This window comes from Misgurnus anguillicaudatus, chromosome 16, assembly GCF_027580225.2.
Source record: "Misgurnus anguillicaudatus chromosome 16, ASM2758022v2, whole genome shotgun sequence".
Classification (NCBI taxonomy): domain Eukaryota; kingdom Metazoa; phylum Chordata; class Actinopteri; order Cypriniformes; family Cobitidae; genus Misgurnus; species Misgurnus anguillicaudatus.
The window spans coordinates 1,505,875-1,528,092 of NC_073352.2; the positions used below are offsets into that span (position 1 = coordinate 1,505,875).

General features: G+C 37.4%; 1 long non-coding RNA gene across 1 annotated transcript; it reads left to right on the forward strand.

The window, feature by feature from the left end:
• Positions 1–626: 626 nt before the first annotated feature.
• Positions 627–2,815, forward strand: LOC129422134 (uncharacterized). Its single transcript, XR_008637295.2, has 3 exons — positions 627–1,647; positions 1,728–2,004; positions 2,265–2,815. It is a non-coding gene; the product is annotated as an uncharacterized lncRNA (long non-coding RNA).
• Positions 2,816–22,218: the final 19,403 nt, after the last annotated feature.

Consider the following 22,218-nt stretch of genomic DNA (forward strand, 5'->3'; position numbering starts at 1 on the left):
CTCAGCTTGTAATACAAGTTCACACTGAATTAACAATCTGACAATGAGACAAAGGCAGAGCACGATAGATAAAGCCAAAGTTAATGAGAGAAGATGAGAGACAGGTGGAGAGAGGAGAGAGTGGAAACAGCTGCAGCTGTAGGTAATGAGAGCGGCTAATGAGTGAGTGAATGTGTGTGTATGTGTAAAAGAATGTAAAGAAAGAGAGAGAAAGAAACTAGGTCATAACAGAAACTAATCAATGAGAGGATTTCACAATATTTCAATGCCAGCATGGCAGATTATAATGATGTCACGCATTCTAAAATGGTGCATGTTAAAATTTCAATGCATGTTAAAAGTTTTTCGTCGCCATAGCTAGATGCTCCATGCTATTTCACCATTCACTCAATGGAGTACCGTGCGAGCTGCATGATCTATCCATGTTTGTGATTGTTGTAACTCTGATTTCCCTGGCTTTTTATTATTATGCCCCACCTTATATAAATTATGATGGGAGCATGGAATGTGTTATAATGAAGACCACTTGTGTAAACACTGTTTTTATTGGTTTATCGTAGGAGGACATGATCTAACGCCCCTGGAGATAACCCCGGTCGTAAACATGTCAACGTGACATGTCAGAACCTCTTCGAAGTGCTTGGTTAAGTTTTATTTTTAACGGGAATGTACCCACATCTGTGGGTAAAGTCATTTTTGTGTGCGCGAAGCACTTTAAGGATAACCACTTCACCAACCTCCGCCAGTACAAAGAAGGATTTGCCATCAGACTTCGTCTGATTGAGGGGTTAATTCCTTCTATCTTTGGAGACGATGAGCAGAGCACCTCAGTAAGATGTAAATAACTCTAAAAAAGATAAACAGATTTTTAGTGGTAAGATTAGGCCGTAATCATTTGTCTTGTTAGTTTGCTTGTTTCATGGCGATCCCAGCGTACGCAGCTGGTCGTTATTGTTTACTTATTTAATGTAAAAGATGTAACTTAACACAACAAACAATACATCTTTAGAGAGTTTTAAGGCTCCATTTGTATTTGATGTTTAGTTTATTTAGAAAAAACTATAGTGACAGTAATGCTTTGAATTGTATCACGAGTTATGAAAAGTTAATAGAGAGAAAATAATCTACTTGCACTTTATTTAGAGGGCTAAACCAACAAGGCAAAAACCAACATTTGTTAACAAAGGCTGTCAAACAAAACCCCAGATGTGCTCAGTTGGGACACAGCTTTCTATGAAAACTCTCCTACCTCATGTCAAAAGTAAGCTAAAAGGGGTAACTGCTAGGATGTAAATTTTATTACAAAAACAAAATTAGGCTAATAAAACAATGTTGCTAATACCACTTTTTATTTGTTTTACTCAAAGGCACACAGGTGTGCGCCCCAGAGTGCTCAGATGTTGGAGTTGGCACTTCAACTACTCCCTTTGTGCGCACACATGCTTTCCTGTCCTCCACAGCAGTGAAGCGACACCGGTTGCTTGATATTGAGGAAGAAATCATGCCAATAAAGAGACCCTGTCTGGAGCAGACTGAAGTGGGTGTTGACTCTTTAGAGGGCAGCTCTACAATGATACAGAGCCCCCATGATCCAACCTACAACCCTGAGGACTCCATAAGTGCTTTGACAGAGGATACTGGACACATGTATGCATAACAATACCAGTAAACAATTTCATGAACAAGCTGTTCTATGTATATTTATGTTTGGTTGTTTTTTTCTATAGCATGGACCCTTCTACACCAACCTACAAAATGCCTACTTATATTGTATATGAAAAATGCCTCTTAGAACTTTTTGAGGTGTGCCCAGTGTGTTAACGAGGGACAAGGGTGAAGGCCAGAACAGTTGGGCCCTTTCTGTGTGTAGAGCAGCGATGTCCACACTGTGATTTTGTAAGAAAATGGAATAGTCAACCACTACATGGAGGCAGCCCAGCAGGGAATCTACAGCTTTCAGTTGCTGTGTATTCCAATGGCAGCTCATTTTTCAGAGTGGAAAAAGTACGAACTTTACACTCAAAGCTTCAAAGTTGTAATGTGTTAAATATTGGCATATTGCAGTGGTCACCAATCCTGGTCCTGGAGGGTCCGTGCCTCTGCAGAGTTTAGCTTCAACCCTAATCAAACACACCTGAGGCACCTTAATTAGCTGCTTCAGGTGTGTTTGATTAGGGTTGGAGCTAAACTCTGCAGAAATACCGGCCCTCCAGGACCAGGATTGGTGACCACTGGCATATTGTAACATGTTTGTTTTTGCTTAGATCTTCCGAGCAATGAGGCTGCAAATGTTCCAACACAACACCTATAGACAGCATTCCAGACTTTACATAAAGCCAGCTATTATATACAAGTGGAAGTCAACACAGGCTGGTATAATGGAGAAGCTTAAAACACAAAAAGCCATACTTGGTGGTGACATGAGGGCTGACTCTCCAGGTATGTACCGATCCTCTATCATCATTAACTCAGTCCCCACTTGCAGACTTCAACCGTTGAAGCTTTTCACAGTGTCATCCTGCTTTTTGCCCCCAAAATCAATCACTATCCTTTCCTGGGAATGCTGTGCAGGTAAAAAGTATTGCGAAGGCATTATAATCACTCAATAGGCTTTATGCCCAGCTGCACTACTTCCTGAACTTCAGCCAGCTCCTTGTTTCCTGTCTGCCATTATTGGACAAACTGATTAATCCAGGTGTGTCTGATTATTGTTGTTGTGACTACTGAGGTCAGGCACACCTGGATTAATCAGTTTGTTTGTGACTACTGAGGTCAGGCACACCTGGATTTATCAGTTTGCCCAATAATGGCAGACAGGAAACAAGGAGCTGGCTGAAGTTCAGGAAGTAGTGCAGCTGGGCATAAAGCCTATTCACTTTTTAAATGACCTTTTTCCCACTCTAAAACACAAAAATCACAAGACTATTAAATTTGTTGTATCTTACATTCAAGAACAGAGACGTCATTTTGTTTATAACTTATCTTTATATAAGTAAGAGCAACACAACACAAACCCACACAGCTCGTGCAGTCTCCAACATACACACTGTATACTTCTTTGCTAGTGCATGACATACTCATACATACACCGCCACTGACCTCTACTGGTCATTCTTAGTTATAACACCTAACATATAACATCCTTCTTCCCTTAACATGAAAACATCCACTTACATAATTTCCAACATATATATTTATAGAAATGTATTATAAACAACATTAACATAACTTTATGACACAGCTCAACACCTTATGTTGAAATGTTTTCATGTGTTAATTTTTCATTGTTATGATTTCACAAAGTCTTTGAGATATTTCGATGCTTTTCTTTCTCTTACTGTACGTCTTACACATCCTGTTTGTAAACTTTCAGGCAGCTTTGTCTGTCCAGTATCAACCAATTCTGGTTTCGTAATTATTGGTTCTGGGTCTATGGCATCAGAATGTACAGTTTCTACCAGCTCTTGCGGTTGATCCAGAATATCAGCTTGTGAAACAATTTCAGAATCTGAAACCTCTTCCTGTTGCCGACTGAACAACTGGTCGACATGATGACGTACCACCTGAGCATTTTCCAAACTCACTCTGTATGACACAGGTCCTGTGATCTCTGTAATTTCTCCCTGCAAACATTTTGGTCCATGACCAAAATTCCTGGTATACACAGCGTCTCCCACTTCAAAACATCTGGACTTAGCATGTTTATCATGATGTTCTTTCTGACTCTGTTGCTTTGTTTCAATTTTGTTGTTGAGATCAGGATGTATTATGTCGAGTGTGCATCTCAACTTTCTGCCCATCATCAATTCTGCAGGTGATAAACCAGTTGTAGACTGAGGTGTTATTCGATAACTGAACAAGGCCCGATGTAACTTGGTCTCAATGGTTTCCCCTGAGCTTTTTTTTAAAAGGTCCTTGAGAGTCTGTACAGCTCGCTCGGCCAGACCATTTAATGACGGATGATACGGAGCAGGAGTCACATGTGTTATTCCGTTTCTGGACATGAATTCTTTACATGCCTCACTCATGAAACACTGAGCATTGTCTGACACCATGACTTCAGGAATGCCGTGCACACTGAAACTATTCCTCAGGCACTCGAGAGTGACAGCTGTCGTTGCTGAATTCAGGGGGTATGCATCTATCCACTTAGAATGTGCATCTATTAAAATGAGAAACATCTTACCCATAAAGGGGCCCGCATAATCCATATGCACCTGTCTCCAGGGCTTCCTTGGCCACTCCCACGGATGAAGTGGTGCACATACAGGAGCTTTTCTCTGTTCCTGGCATATTTTGCAGCTTCAGACTTTAGATTCTATGTCCGCATCCAGGTTAGGCCACCACAGGTAGCTCCTCGCCAGGCCTTTCATCCTCGACATCCCTGGATGACACTAATGTAGTTGGTCTAACATCACTGAACGTTCTTTCTCAGGAACGATAAGACGTGCTCCCCACAGTACACAACCATCTTGCACACTAAGCTTCTGCTGTCTTTTCTTATAAGGTGCAAAATCAGGTAAATCACTGTCAACAGGCCACCCTTTCAAAACATACTCATGAACTCTAGAAAGTACAGGATTTCTGGCAGTCCAGTACTTGATGTGTTCTGATGTTGTGATTGAGCTCACCTCTTTTTCCAGCATGAAAACTTGCTCCTGCTTACTTAGTTTCTCATGGTTTTCTGGAAGGGGAAATCGTCTGAGAGCATCCGCATTTCCGTTGTCTTTTCCAGCTCTGTATTTAATCACATATTCATAAGCACCTAACAGCACGGCCCATCTCATTATGCGTTGCGAGGCCATTTGTGGCACCGATCTGAGCTCATTTAAGAGACTGATTAGAGGCTTATGATCTGTACAAATGACAAATTATAATTACAAATTAAAGTACTTATGGAACCTTTTTACTCCAAACACTACAGCAAGTCCCTCTTTATCGAGCTGCAAGTAGTTTTTTTCAGCCTTTGAAAGTGTTCGTGAAAAAATCCCTATGGGTCGTTCTGTTACATCTGGCATCCGGTGTGCCAACACCGCTCCTAGTCCAAACGGTGAAGCGTCACAGGCAAGTATCAGTTCCTTTTGTGCATCAAAGTGTTCCAGAACTTGATTTGACTGCGTTAACTCTTTAGATTGCTGAAAAGCTGTCTCTTGTTCCTCTTTCCAACACCAGGGGACATCTTACTTTAACAGTTGGTGCAGAGGTGCTAGAAGTGTTGAGAGATTTGTCAGAAAACGGTTATAATAATTCAACAGTCCCAGGTAAGCCTTAAACTCTGTTACTGAAGTTGGTGTTGGTGCCTCTTTAACTGCCTGAACTTTTTCAGGGACAAGATGAATTCTTTTTTGGGCATCTCATTAATTCAACACAGTTAAGTCATTCAGGCTACCTAAGTGGCATTAATTTTGTATAAACTAATCTTTGGTAAAACTTTATCAGCTATAAACAACTCTAAAACTCTCACCCTCATCAAAACTATATATTTATAAATAAGGCCATTCGCCCAAACTCCACGCATCCCATTACAATTGACTTTATGTCTAGGTGCCTTTCCACCTTTCGGCTCGGCCACCACTCCCTCTACAATTCCATCCATACTGCCCGCACGCTGGACGAAGTGTTCATTTTGTGTTTTTGCTTTTTTTCACTGTTCAGGATTTGCAGTCATCTAAAATTTCACTCCAATCATCTACCCTACAATTTCTGATTGAAAAGTTTAGTATCAAGGTTTTAATATCGTTTTTCTTCAAACAAAGTAAGACTTTCCAATTTAAGAAGAGACACTTTGTCTATTTTCAATTTACCGAACACCATCCAATCATATAATTCGCTACTAAATTACCTGCAGTACAGACGATCCTGGTCAAAACTTGTTTCGATCCTCTTTCATCGACAACCGAATTCCATTGGCTACGAGATTTTGGTTCCAAAAATATTTTAAATCCATTTGAATCCATTCTGATATCCCATTATTTAAATTTTCATTCAGCATCAGTGCCGCAACCACTGCCGCTCCAAAAGGCCTCTCTAATCAACAAACTAAGGCCCTCAGTCACTGGTCATTCAAATCCTACATTAGATTCAACCACTTGCATATCAGAAAAGCTCTCGTACCTCTAGTTATGTTTTGTTTACTTCACCTGCAAATTCATTAAAATGAATAAATCATTATACGTATATGTATATTTATCTGCGTGCGTTTATACTTGTGAGAATAGACTGTATGTACTACGTATATATATTTTCGTATATATATTTTCCCAGAATATCCATGCTTTTATGACCTCTAGAATAGACTATTGTAACTCGATAATCGGGATATGTCATACAAATCAGGTAAACAAGCTACAGCTGATTCAAAACGCCGCAGCAGGAGTGCTTACTCGATCTAAAAAGTATGACCACATAAGTCCAATTCTGCACCCTCGTATATTAAAGAATTACTACCAGAATACAATCCACCACGTACACTGCGATCGCAAAATTCTGGCCACTTAATTATCCCTAGAATATCAAAAGTGTCTAAAGGTGGTAGATCCTTCTCATACTTAGCCCCTAAGCTCTGGAATGATTTACCAAATAATGTTTGAGTATCAGACACAGTCGATCAATTTAAATCTAAACTTAAGACATTCTTCTTTAACAAAGCATTCACATAAAATGTCCAGTTAATGTACTTATCCCGCAATAGTTAGTTTGTCTAGAACAAAGCACTCACATACCTCATATGGGTAATATACTTATGCCGCAATAGGTTGCCTGTCTGGAACCGAGCAGATTTTTAACCACAATACTGTATGACACTTGCATTACATGTGAACCGCCCCTACGCTAATAGGATTCTGTTTCTCTCTCCCTGTCTCGTCCTCGACCCCGAGGACAATGAGACAAACAGACCCAGTTCCTGCAGCTGTGAAAGTTATCACACCACTGATCTACTGCCTATCCTTCAACGTGAAGCCCAGCCGATACATGACCAACGACCACCGTCTGAACCAGTTTAATCCATTTACCCGCTTCCTATCCCTACCGTGTTTATATATAAATATGTATTAATCTCTCCCAAGGGGTTTTGTCCTTCTAGGAGTTTTCCCACTGGGTTTTTCTCCTAGGTTTTTTTTTCATCCCCTGGAGAGTCAGCCATCTTGGCTTAACTTAGCACTTTACTGTATACATTACATTATTACTACGCTTGCTTGTGCAGTTTATTCTTAGCCGCTGTATTCTACTTCTTATAATTATCTATTGATTATTCTGTGTTCTCCCCTACATCTGCTCATGTAAAGCTGCTTTGAAACAATTAACAATTGTGAAAAGCGCTATATAAATAAAATTGAATTGAATTGAATTGAATACCCACATGCAGAGGTGTACATAAAAAAGTTTGGTATCATTTTACAGGAATCCCTTTGAAATTTCGTAAAACACTGTTGAAAGTGCTAAACATGGTTGCATGTGTTGTCAGTCCTCTAATAAACACAAAAATAAATAGGCGCTTTTTGATGTTTTTTGGTGTCTGTATTTAACTCTTTCCCCGCCATTGACGAGATATCTCGTCAATCAAGAGAAAACGCTTCCCCGCCAATGACGAGAATTTCTGTCCCTTCCGCAACTTTTTAAACCCGGAAGTATTGCCCTCTGGCAAGCTGCTGCATGTCCGTGTCTGTTTTAAAGATCGCTCTGAATGGGATCTCTATGAAAAGTCCGTCACAAAAATGGAATTATCTCTGCTTTTTGCTCAAAATGTGGGGTTTTTGCAGAAACCTACCCATATTCAAAAGCTGATTACAAAAGAACTACTCAAGGTAGGATGAAACGTTTTTTTTGTTTGAAAGCAGAGGGTCTGTTCTTTCATTTGGTATATTGTATGTTTATATATCTGAAGAAGAACATTTTCTGAAAGTCATTAAACTTTGGTGAAAATCATGAAAAACGCTGGCGCTGGCTGGCAACTTTTTTAAAAAATGCTGGCGGTGAAAGAGTTAAAGAGCACCTATTATGAGATACACGTTTTTAAACATCCTTTTGTGTGTAGGTGTGTATTAGTACATGCTAACCATATTCAAAAAGTACATACCTCAAAGAAAATGATGACGCGCGTCATCGTCTCTAACGTTCTAGGACTACAAAAAACAGTTGGATTGTAGGCAACAGTTTACTTCCTGGGATTGGTGACGTAGACAAGACCAACATTATCATAGTTCAGCCCTCTCTGCTTTGCTTGGGTACGCCCTCAAAGACGGGGGTGGAGAGCTCCGAAGAGAGAGCTGAAATGGCGGAGGTTGGGAGTCCATCTGTTTCGGGTGTGTTTGTAAACTCTTGTTTCATTGTTTAAGTGATTAAATCTCTCAAGTAGATGCTGTCTCTTTAGATGCGAGAGCAAAATAGCACTTTATGGCCTTCCAAAGAGGACATCAGGTTTAATACGGTTCCGGCAAAATCCAGTCAGGGAGTTAACAGAGTTTTCACAATGACTGCTTCATGAACGTAACGAATTTGAAGCTGGATTTGTGCGACGTCTCCTCCTGAAAGTTGGATTACTGTGCACTTCTGGATCACAGGCTGTAAGTATCCATGTTTATTATTTAGATTTTACGTTACCGGTTACCGGAGATTAATGTGTGCGTGTAGAGCTAAGCTTGCAAGCTAATTGTTTTGTGTTGTAATACTGTATTTCATAAACAACGTACCATATTGTGAGGGACCGAGCAGTCAATAAAGATAGGGCAAGCCAAAAAATAGTTTCCAAAGTATAGGTTTTTAATAAAGTTAAAAAATTAAGGGAAAAAAGTAAATAAACAAATTACATAAAGCAAATCAAATAACTAGGCCTATAAAAGAGGTCAACAGAACAAAACGAACACAACTAGACCATGTGCAAACAAACTGAACTGCCCTAACAAATGACACAAAAGGGCACAATTTATACAAGTGGAATAGTCCATGTTTAACACAGAGGGGGGAACACAACACAAACTACAACACCACAATGGCCAGTTAATTTGGCAAAATTAATTAACAAAAGACTAAATAGATAATCTTTTAACAAATCAAAAAGGTAACCAATCAATTAAAGAAATAAAAATAAGTTTAGATATGACAAAATACACATTTTAAATCTCCCCACAAATCATCAGTAGTTGGTATTGGCAGGCGGAACTAAAGTGCGGTTGCGGCAGCCCGTCGGACCTTAATGTGAACGGACCTCTCATCGGAGCATGAGAGAATCCTCCACCACTCCAGCCATCCACAACACGGTAACTTTAACTCAAAGAAAACTATATTAACACAAATATATAGTACAGCAAACAAATTTGTGTGCACTCTAGTGATGGGAGTAATGAAGCTTTTCGAAGTTTTGCTTTGAAAATTGATTCAGTTTTTCGAAGCAGTTCGAAACACCATACACGCTGGCGACCCCTGCTGGTCAAAATAGTGTAAAAGCAGATATGTCCGAACGTTTTACACTTTTTTAACAAAATAATAGCAAGATTTGTATTAAAATATGTTTAAAAAATTATTTAACTTTAAAGTCTATTATGTGTTTTAGTTTTATTTAGGGCAAACAAATCATTAAAACTAACTACCCTTTTAATTATGCACATTTTTGTCATTAAATCTGTCTATAACCAAAAAGTAGACAAATGGCAGTGTTATTAGTCAGACGGATAATATCTTTTATAAACTCATAATAAAACTGACCCGAGTTCACATAAACATATTAGACACTGGTCATGTGATCAACTCTCCCTAGTGGTGAACCATCGGATTTTCGAAATGTTTTGAAACAGTTATGACGTAATGAAACCTCATTTGCTAAAATCACTTGACTTGGGCCAGTTTGAAACAAGCTCCGAACAACTGATTCGAAACAAAAGATTCGTAAATGTTTCGAAGCCTCATGAAGCAGTGCTTCGAAAACTACCATCACTAGTGCACTCCAAATTGCTGCTGAAACTAATATTAAATAAACATGATTAAACAAATAACTGGAGTCTGTTTTATTATAAACTATAATGTGAATGAATTTGTGGGTGTGTATGTGTGTTACCAATTGTTAATGTGTGACCGCATCATGACGGGCCATCACACATATTTACCCACGTGTACGTTTTGTTTTATTGATGTTGATTTAGACACAAACTTGCTAAGTTACCAGCTAAACTGTTACCGGTAAAGTTTGTTCTCATGATAAAACTCAAGAAACTCTAAGTAACGTTACAGATGATTTGTTAATATGTATTTTACTGTTACTTGAAGCTTTCTTAGATTTTGAAACGAAGTAAACACGTAATGTGTGTTGCTAATGTGGGGCATTGAATAGTCTAACGATTTATAGTCGTTGTACCCTTTTTTTGAAACGAAGTAAACACGTAATGTGTGTTGCTAATGTGGGGCATTGAATAGTCTAACGATTTATAGTCGTTGTACCCTTTTGTTATAATATGTCTTTTTGACTGATTACATGTTTGTTTTATTTGTCTATATCCTAGATTCACAGCAGGACACATCCTTCTACATTCAGGGGTGTGATTCTTCCGGATAAATCCGGAATTCAGGCTTTTCCGACCTGAAAATGAGGCTTTCGTGAATCATGCAAATCCAATTTTTGTGTGTGCGTGTGGGTGGGGGGTTGCAAGGCACCGTTATAAATAACCGCATATCACTACGCATTAGTCTATTTATTTGTCACGATGGAACTTCATTCAAAGCAGAGCTCACCAAAGAGCTTGCAGTCAGATCTCCGGCGTGTGTTGTTGGCTGCGAATTAAAAAAAAACATGAGTTTGCCAACAAATAGTATGAGAGAAACACATCTTTCACTCTGAACCAAACTAACAAACTAGCCAATCAGAAGTAGAATGGGGAGGAGTCTTTCAGGTGCGGCTGAGGTCCAGCTACAGATGCAGCGCGGCCGCGGTGAAGTCGTAACAAGTTAACATTGTCAGCAGGCAGGATGAAGAGTAAGTTTATGAAGCCTAGCCTAGGTAAGACAACCTAATTGATAAAGGACCTAAATCAGTGGCGCTGGGCATGGATAGAAGGAATAGGCAGAGACAAACAGCATTTTAGTAAGTTAGTAAGAAAATTAAGAGAACCCGCCAGGTGTTTGCTGCTTTGACAAAACTGTCCGTTTCAAATCAGGCTATGCCAGTAATGTAAATATCAGATTTCTCGTTGAGGTGAAATGCTGTCTCGCAATATCAATATAAAGTTGCGTTTGTGTCAAAACGTTTGCTTGCATTATTATACTGTAATCACTTACGTTAACGCACGCATATAAGTTACGCGAATCAGATCCAACGTCATCCTGACGAACACACGCATACGTTTGCTCCTCTTAACGGTTTGTGAATCTGGCGGTAATGCTTGTGATTACAGAATAATATAATGACAAAAACACACATTCATGGATCTGGTTTGCCTGTGTGTGTGTGTGTGTGTGTGTGTGCGCGCGTGTGTGTGTGAAACGCGTAGCTCGACTGTGCCAAAAGAACTATGCAAAAGACAAATGCACTTGACTGCCTTTCCAGAAAGTTATAACATTTGAATTAAGTAACAAATGTTGTAATCAATAATTAATCTGTATTAAATGCCCCCACTAATTATTCTATAAACGTTAAACATGTTTTGACCAATAGCAAATCCCATTTATCAAATTGTGTATGTGGCTTGTGTGCCTTATTATTACCATATGCAACCAAAGATTTTACTAAAAGGGCATACATTTGTTTAGAAGAACATAAAAATCCTCATAGATCTAGTCACTTATTTTTACTCTCAAAATGCACCACATTGATGTATTTACTTTTAAATGCACAAAATGATTTTGTTCAGTCTATGCAGTGGCAAGGCTACATAATGGTCAGGGTGGCACTTGCCCACGCATTGACGATTGGCCACTCAGATCGATCAACTTTGAGGCCAAATTATATTTTAACTGTATTTAATTTTATATAAATGTGTGTGTGTGTGTGTGTGTGTGCTTGTGTGCGCGTGCGTGCATGTGTGCATATGTATGTCGCCACGTCATGGTAGGTGTGCCGTATATTTTCCTGCTTTTTTGTCAATCACACCTATGTACATTGTAGGCAGCAGTAGACGTGATGTATAATGCCAAATGTGGCAGCCACTGAGGCAGAGAACAGTATATATATAAATATATATTGATTGAATTTAGACTACGCCACCCCGGGAATCTCCCCCAGAGAATATTATCCCCACTCAGGTTCCCTCCTAATGACAGAAAAGCATGGAGACACAAGTATTTATAGAAAATTACAAAAAAGGTTTTATTATAATTAATGATAAAAACACACACACAATAAAACAAGCAAGACTCAGTCAACTACATTTACAATGTTAAAAAAAAACAGGAAAAACTGCAGCCTTACAAAGGATATGTCCGTTTGCCCTCACTCACACACACACATGCACTACACACTCACAGCACCAAGACCCCCAGTGAAATGATCAATCACAGCACACGTCGTGGACACCACCACCAAAGATAGGGGGAAACGACTTCCTAAGTACAAACGGCCACAGCTCCTGAAAAACACACTCTCCACACCACACACGTACCACACAGAGAAGAGATTGATACAGGGTTATATAAGCGAGCAGGTGGATGGCAAATACTCATCCACCTGTAGGCCTTGATGTTCAACCTTAAAGAGTAACTAAACCCTAAACCAACTTTTTTTAGTTAATGATATGTAAGAATGATGCTTTATTAGTGCTGTTCATTGATTTTAGTAAGTTTTTTGACATTTGGATATAAAGTGTTTCAATACTACAATAGATGGTGTAAAAACGTCTGAGTGCTGCCCTCTTCAGGTTGAACGGTGGCTACTGCAGCTGAATTTTCCTATTGGATGTTGGGTCCAAAAAAGAACTCGTGACGTAAGCAGGTTCAAGATCACCACGCCCTTGTTACGATCTCACCACACGCTTAGTTCGTCCCCCCTATCTCCGTTGGGAACTGCCCACTTTCTTGCATTTTTCAAATATTGCCAGTGGGTGGAGTCAGGCTCTGAGCAGGGGTTTAGTTACGCTTTAATGCCCAATCCAATAACACAAAAAACAAATTAAATAATATTTTAACCAAAATCAAACAAACAAAATAGAATGTAAATGTCTCACATAAATCCACACAACTAAATAAACAGTATTGCAAAAGTAATCAATTCACAAACACAATATTTGTCAAGAAAACCAAAATCACAACATACAAATTAACAAAGAAAGAAAACTGAAAATTTAACTCATTCTGCAAAACAAAATATAAAGAAAACAAAAGAAGGTAATTTTAAAGTCTTTGTTGTGGTTTTCCTTTTCCTCAAATGAAACAATCTTCAGTCTTAGGTTCTGATTTCAAGAGATAGACTTTTATTTTCCGGACAAAATAAGAATGCGAGGCTGCCCTGGTGAATCCCCCCAGAAACAGAGTGACGTTCTGGGAGGATTCTCCAAATCAGTCTGCCCCTCCAAGCCAGGGCCTGGCAAATATACAGGTCCTGGTTCCCTCCCCTCATGGCCAAAACAACACAGGATTTGTAATCCAAAGAACCACATGACATTCCTCAGACCTTCCCATGACCTATTTGCCCTTTGGCTGAAAACCCTTTGTGCCTGTCCAGATGGCTCTTTAAACTACCATGAAACTTGAATACACACAGCTGTTCTCAAATCCACACAGATGGCTTTTAAAACTTCTAACACATAAGACACCACACAGATGGCTTTTATACTCCTGACCCACACAGCATAACACATGACATGCATAACTTCATAGTAAACAAATTGCATGTGATTATAATGGTAAACTCATATTCATGTAGATTGGGATTAAAATAAACTTCTTCATAATCCCCGCTCTGAGGCTTACCTAGCCTCAGTTTTCCTGTTTATTTATTTTAATCCGGAGTGCTGTTTCATAATTCAGTATCTCCCTTATTACTACTATCTTGTGGCTAAAGAACGCCACTATACATTACCAATTACCCAATTATCCCACAGCACTTCGAACCATGGACATTAAGAACAAACGTCTTTCCATTCTCATTTTGTCTTGAATGTAAAAGTAAAAGAACTTAAGCCCTAAACAGTTTGTGCGCAATTGGTTCTGCGCTTACAGTTATCATTATAGCTATGTAGAGTATATGAAAAACATCGTAAAAGTAAAGTCAACGTTAATGAATCCAAGTAAAAACTAATAAAAACAAAAGTAAAGTATGCATAATAAACACAAAATAAATGTTATAGATTCAATGTTCAAATTCAAAACGAGTAAAAATTAAGTATAATAAACAAGTATAAATGTAAGTTGATTCAAATAAACAAAGTAAATAAAATTAACCAATAATAAAACTAGGTAAAGATGGCATAATAAACACAAATAAATTTAGATTAACTCAAATAACATAAGAAAATGTGAACCACTAATATACTAAGTAAAGATTGCAACACAAATTAAGGTAAAGTACTCCAAATAAAACAAGTAAATGTTAATAACCAATAATAAACTAAGTAAAGATTGCATAATACACACATAAATGTAATTAATTCAAATAAAACTAGTAAATGGAAATAACCAATAATACAACTAAGTAAATCATGCATAATAATTCTTGATAACAATTTAAATGAATTTTTCCCATCCTCATCAGAGGTGCTTGAATTCTCGTTTACTATTTGTAAATTCATTACTGTCTTGTAACATAAGTCCTGATAACATTCTTGTTGATTTCAAGTAAATTTTTCCATCATCCTGATATTTTAACTTTTATTTGGTTCTCTAACCAGACACCAATGCCTCATTTACCCACTAACCTCTAATTAAAATTGATTCAGTATATGTTATCATGTATTTCTAATCGTTGCATCTAGTGGTTATCCTAAGATAAATTAATGCCTTATTTGTAAACTTAATCATCTACTTTTTGATTGTAGTATTTTATATCTATATATAAAATAGGCCCTTCTCCTGAGGTTTCTGAGTCGAGTAGGGGAGTACTGTGAAGCCCAGACAGGCATCAGGGAGATGGCTGGCGCAGTCACGTCCCTGTCTCCCCTTTACTCCCTTGCTCGTCCGGATTTCAATAAAGCACGATGGGTATAGATTTGTGGTGTTAAGCCCACTAGTCGGGGGCGGGACTTCAGTCCTTAAAAGGGTGTCACTGCACCCATTTCCAAAACATTCGCCGTCCCGTACATTTTTCTCGTTCTCCCTAAACCAAACTGTGCAGAGTCTTTCACTAGGATGACGTTGTATCTTCAATACGTATATGTACATGTGTGTGTATGTATGTGTATGTATGTGTGTGTATGTATATATATATATATATATATATATGTATATATGTATATATGTGTATGTGTATGTATATACATATGTATGTATGTGTATATAGATATGTGTGGATATATATGGATATATATGGATATATGTTTTTGTATATGTACATGTGTATACATATGAATGGCCCCTACGCTAATTGGGTTTTGTTTTTCTTTCTTTATGTCTCGTCCTTCTCTCCGAGGACAATGAGACAAACAGACCCAGTTCCGGTAAATGTGAAAGTCGGCACACCTCTGACCCACCGGCAGACCTTCAACGTGATGCCCAGCTGATGCATGACCAACGACCACCGACAGAACCCGCTTAACCTCCGCCTAATCTCCTTAATCGTTTCAATGTATATATAAATGTACCTCCCAAGGGTTTTTCCCTCCTATGACTTTTTTTACTTCCCCGGCTGAGCCTGGGGTTTTTTTTTCTCCTAGGGGGTTTTTCAACCCGGGGAGGCAGCCCTCTTGGGCTTAACTTAGCACCCTCTTCTTTACGTTACATTAGCAATACGCACGCTTATAATGTTGATTCATAGCCGCATCAAATTTAGCTGCTTGTGCTATCGTGTATTATGTTGTGCTATCTGTCGTTTTTCTGTGCTTTCCACTGCTTCTATTAATGTAAAGCTGCTTTGAAACAATCACCAATTGTGAAAAGCGCTATATAAATAAAATTGAATTGAATTGAATATAATTTATTTATTCTCTATTTTTATTCTGACAAAACTTTAGTAAATTCCTTATTTAGCTTAATCCCATCCCTTTATCTAATTTGGTACCCATTTGGTTGATCAACAGAGTCTAGATATAATTTATGATTAACTGTTTTGGCCATCCTTTTATAAGGATTCTAAATACCCTTCTTTTGTAGTGATTTCTTGTCTCCATCATATTTAAGTACTTTTCCTCTCCCTCCTAATGATAACGAGGTCAAACATTTTATTTTTCTACAAATCCAAAATAATTCTCCAATCGATATTATTTGATCTTCAAATATCTTCAATGTATAGGTTTCTCTGATTATATTATTCTCCTAATAGCATTTCTCTTCTTACTTTTACACCTTAAGTTATACTTTTTGATGTCTTCATAATATATCTAGAGGTTTTTTAGTTGATTCATTCAAAATTCTTGTTATAAAACATTTCCTATTTAATTTACTTAAGTCTATAATTCCATAAGGCTTATATTTTCTTGATTGTAATCTTACTGTACCATTCAGAATTTTTACTGTACCATTCTGAAATATCTATCCTTCCTTTTTTATTTTTAGTGTTTTGTTATTTATACCATTGCCACAAATTTTCAAATTGTGGCCTATAAAATATATTTTTAAACTCAGAATTTCCCAAAAGACCTAAATATTATCCAGATAAGTTGACCTTAACTTTTCCTCTTATCCATAAGAATTCTTGTTGAATTATCACCTTTATCATATTTATGTGGACTTGAAATTGTTATTACCTTATTAAAAGGTGGTTTAGTTTAAAGCATAAAAAGCAACTTTGCAAATATATTTCCTTAACTGTAAATATTCCCCATTTGTATAATTTATTATCTTTGGGATGTTTCCCATAAAATGTCCACCTTATGTTCTCTGTTCAATGTCTCTATGTTTTCAGTCTTTCTTTCAGAGTCTGTTCCTTTGAAATTATTGCAGATCTTTCACTGGGCCTCGTTTAAGGCAAAAGTCCATCGCCAGGAAGTTTAATTGACTGTAGCAATGCAAATCTTCTGTAGTAATTGGCTTTGTTCTTTAATTGACTGTAGCAATGTAAATCTTCTGTAGTAATCAGCTTTGTTCTTTTTAATTCAATTTCTTTTGACAATTTCTCTTTTTCATTTCTTCCTCTCGGTGCACAAAACTTTGCTCTCCATCCGTCGGTATACTTGAATTGCTTTTACTTTGATTTGGTTTTGATGTTTCTTCTTTCATATCATGGCATTCTTTTCTCCTTCTCTCCTTTCTACGAGCTCTGCTATATTGGCTGCTCCTCCCACTTGGACATTTCTGGGGCTGGTCTCATCCTTCAGTTAGGCCCCCTGTGGCCGTGTTTAGGCTCCCCCAACCTCTCAACCCTCAGATAAGCTAGATCATCTCGCACAATGAGTCATGTTGTCTCATCTCCTCCTTAACTCCTTTCAGCTTTTTCTGTACACAAATAACTCAATACATAGACAATTAGTTTCTTCATATAACACTTAATTCCAGATGTTTTTACAATACGCATAGGTCTATCGGCGAATATTTCATGCAGTGTTAAAGGTGTACGTTTTTTAGTTTACATGCTCATTAATACAAGGTAAAACATAACTTCTGTTACGATTAGTATTTTCACACATTTTGTTAAGTATGGCTTTGATGATTATTCCTTTTCTATACCTTTTTATCTACCATCCTTTGTGATTATAGATGATAGTCAAATTTTTCTTTTCTCTTATCCGTCACATCAATTTTTCCCTTCTTAACTCAAAATCTTTATTCTTCTCATGAATCAAATGATTTATTTTCATTCCACTTATTTCCCCCATGTACATCTATGATAATAATATTTATGACTGAGATTTTATACTTCTTATACAATCTAAAAAGATCTCCTGACACTCTGAGGCCCTTTTTAGCTTCCACATCTGTTTGCCCATGCTGGCAAAATCAGCTGTTCTCCTGTGTGCCTATAACTCAATGACAACCAATCATTTTATCAACTTTTTAGCATTAATCAACCAAATTAACTTTCCGCATGTTTGAATAGTAGTTCATCCATTCTAAACCTGTATAATATTTTCCCTTATAATTAAATACGTAAATGCAACTATCTACTTCTTATGCAAATCATAATTCACAGTAAAAATGTTTATCAAATGGAGAAACACTTGTAAGCAAAGTATGTGGTTTTTGGATCATCAATCTTTTCTTGTCATTAATTGCTCTTAAATCGTGACTAGATACAATTTAGATTTATTTCCTTAAATCGTATGTTTGTTACAATAATTAGTTATTTCTTTTTTCTATTCTCACAGCTTTTTCTTGTTTACCTTTTATAGTATCCTGTGGTGTTTTTTCAATTTATTTCTTTTATCTATTTTATTTTTCCTTTCTGCAATAGCTGTTCTATGCCATTTATATTTGCTTTTTAGCCTAGTACCATCATTCTAGTTCTAACTTCCTCTGTAGATACCAAATTTAAAAAATAACCCCAATTTTCATTATGCATTTCTTCCTGTCAGATTAATAGGAGTCTGATTTGATTTCAGAACAGGTAGTCACACCTAACAACATAAGTTCTTGATCAGCCTTTAAATTTGTCTAGCTGATTTTCTCATAAAGATTGTCTGTGTCCCTATAGTAACAGGGTCTTTTGCTAAACATTGAACGGCTGTTTACTCTTTCCCCTTTTTCACTCAAAGGCTCGTATGAAGATGAAAAAGTTCAGTGTCCAGTGAAGTGTTGTCCAGTTTCTCTTGCCTCCAAGAACATTATTGTCTTTGTGAGTCTCCTTCTGGATTGCACTCAGTCTTTTTTTTTCAGAACATTGTGCAGTGCCCCCTTTACTGCTTCATATAGTCCCATTCATATAGGATGTGTCCACAGTTTAGTTTATGAGTTCTCCTCTCTTTGCAGCTCCAACACTTTGATGTCACACAGTTTTTGCCATTGTCTTTTCATCGCCAGCTTTTATTCACTTTCTTGAATGTCAAAGGATCAGAGCTTTCAGCCTTTCAAGGTTTAACTTAACCCATTGCAAAATATTGCCTTTCAATTTAAAATAAAATTTATTTTGTGACCACCTTCAATCATCAGATGAAGACTCCTTTTCATTTTGTAATAATTTATCTTTGTATAATTTATCTGTGTCATTCACATTTTAATAATTTTTCTGTCCTTTTTATTTTTTTTCTTTATTTCCACCTTTAATAATTTGGTTTTTTTTCCTCTAATTTGTTGTTTTTCTTTCAAAGCTTCGCTTCTGTCTTTCTGCTAGATTTTGCTTAATCCCACAATTCCCTCGAGCTATGGGAGTTGACCTTCCCCCTCCCTTTCTCTCTCTCTCTCTCTCTCTCTCTCTCTCTTTCTCCCTTTGAGCATTTCTTTGTCTGTTAATTATCTCCTCTTATCTTTCATTAGTTTATATTTTTATTTAGTTGTATCTCTCCTCACTCAATGCCACATCAAATGTTTCCTCATTTGAACATCCAATTATTCTATTTTCTAATTCTCCACACAACAGTTGTTTAATCCTTATTTTTCCATTAATGTGACTGACATAATCTTTTCTTTGCAATATAACACACCTTATATTTTATAATTATTTCTCATTTAACCACTTCACAAACTTATTGTTTTTATTTGTCCAATTTATATATTCTCCAAATATTTACTTAGATTTCCAATGTGTCTTTAAAATAAAATTTCCTTTATAATATTTTGTAGTGTTTTGTCAAATAGAATCAAATACCATCACCAACATCTGTCCTTTTTTGGACAAGCAATCTTTTCCTATTGAGCACATTGTTTTTTATTTAAATCAATCCTTTAAATGAATTATTTAATTTCTAGAAGTAGCTGTATACTTCACTGTAATAACTAATATTTTTGGCTACAATACCTCAGAACCACAATGTCTTCAACTCTAATCTTTAATACCCAGCATTTATAACTGTCTCTTATCCGTATACTCATATTCACATACTTTCAAACTTTATCCTCTTTTTTTTATAGTTTTAAACAATCTTCACTCCTGTAACACAACCCCTCTCTGTGGGCTCTTTAGAGCCCAAGGAGAAAGACACACCCACTTCTCAATCAGCCCCCACTCTTTCCATGTCAGACATTCACACACAGACTCACTGTATCACAGACACATTGCATTCTCACACAAATAAAATAAAACAACTCTATCTAGACTACCTGGCCAAGTTCATCTTTCCACTACACTTCCTTCAACGTGGAAAAGATTCACTTACACAATTTACCAATCCGACACGACAAATAAAACAAAAACAATATCTCTCATCAGCCCGGGCGTTTCAAAACAACAAGACAAATGACACATAGACCGTAGCTGACCTACAGGATTTGAGTACTCTTCTCTCTGAACCCCAACGTGTCTGCCCCGACACGGTAACACTCAGGTTCGCGAAACTTCTTAGGCATTTTCTCAACTTCACATTAAATTTTTATCCAAGCCACTCAACGACAAAAAATAAAACTCATTCACACAACAAACCATCATCTGTCCTAGCACACATTCCTTTTGAAAATGAAACCCTTTACTCTTATCATTTAAGCTAATAATCTTTAATTTCCCCTTTTTATTCTTAAATTTGGAAGAGCATTTGTGATTTGACCCCCACGAGCCATCTCAGGTGAACAATACAATCTTTAAACAAGCAAAACTGCTCATCTCTGTAGGTGGCCACCTGATTGCATTGTCCATATAGTAGTTTTTGTTGGGTAAATTTCTGATCATATGCTGTATTAATATTATATTAGGGCTAAGGCCTGTTGTTTCTACACAAGGCTATAAGACACCCAGTTAATCTTTTGTTTTCTCAGTTAACTTTCTTTTCCTACTTAAAAGAGTCCAGGTGCGATCCTGCGACTATACCCCGATTGTTCTCGCCACGATTAGTTTGAGAAACAAGGTCAACATAAGCGATAAAGAAGAGGACGCCATTTCAGATTAGTTATCTTTCGTTTTCTCAGTTTCCTAATTAAAAGAGACCAGGTGCTATCCTGCAACTATACCCCGATTGTTCTCGCCACGAATAGTTTGAGAAACAAGGTCAAACAACCAATAAACAAGAGTACGTCATTTTAGATTAGAGAATTCGTCAGGCTGTACTTTGCTACATTAACAAAAAGTTGGTTATGTCAGGGAAAGCCAAGGCCAATCGAAATAATAAACAGAGAACGTCACTTTAAGATTTAAGAAGTCCAGCTGTCATTTTAGATATGAAGAAGGATTCAGCTGCACATAAAACAAACAGATTAATTGTGGCAGACCGAGACCAATGAGAAGAGTATACGTCATCTCAGATAAGAAGTGTTTGATCTTACTGTATAAAAATGGAGTCAGATGTTGGGAGGGCAGATGATCTTTGAGCACCTCTTTGAGGGGTATTGATTGTCTCACTTTGTTGGCTCGAGCGAATAAAGTAATTTTTGTTTGGCACCTGGAACCTTTGTCTCCTGAGTATTTTTCTTATGAAGATTCAAGCTAAGACTTTTTGCCACAACATAACTTGGTGACCCCGCAACGTGATTGGACAGAGGCTATACGCACAACCGGCGCAACGTCATAGAATGTCTCTGAACATGTTCACGCCCACTTTTGGGGGAAATCGCACTAGACGTTCCATTGGCTTCCATTCAAAATAGCGGAAAAAAGCAACCTTCGTACACAGCCGGCAGGCGTAAATAACTTATGAAATCACTCAGATTAAACATGTTGAGTAATTATCTGTCCACCCTGCCGGCCATAGAGCGCGAAAGATAAATTAACATATTTAATTTGGTCAATACAAAAACATGTCTCCCCCACTCCCCCAGCACCAAATCTGTGCAACAACGCCCCCTACTGGCCAGAGGTGTCTTACCCGGACATTTACTCTTACCTCATCGAGTCAACAGGGAAGCAAGTGAATGATTTTACTTCGTATTTTAAAGTTACTTCGTATTTATTTATTATGTCTTTATATTTAGAGTAATGAGTGCACTTTTCCATCCAGCCATACAACTACCTTAGCGATATTTCCAGCAATCACTGGATGGCGTTGTTACACAAAATTTGACGCTGTGAGAATCAAAGGGACATGTTTTCACATTGACCAAATCAAACGTGTCAATGTATCTTTCGCGCTC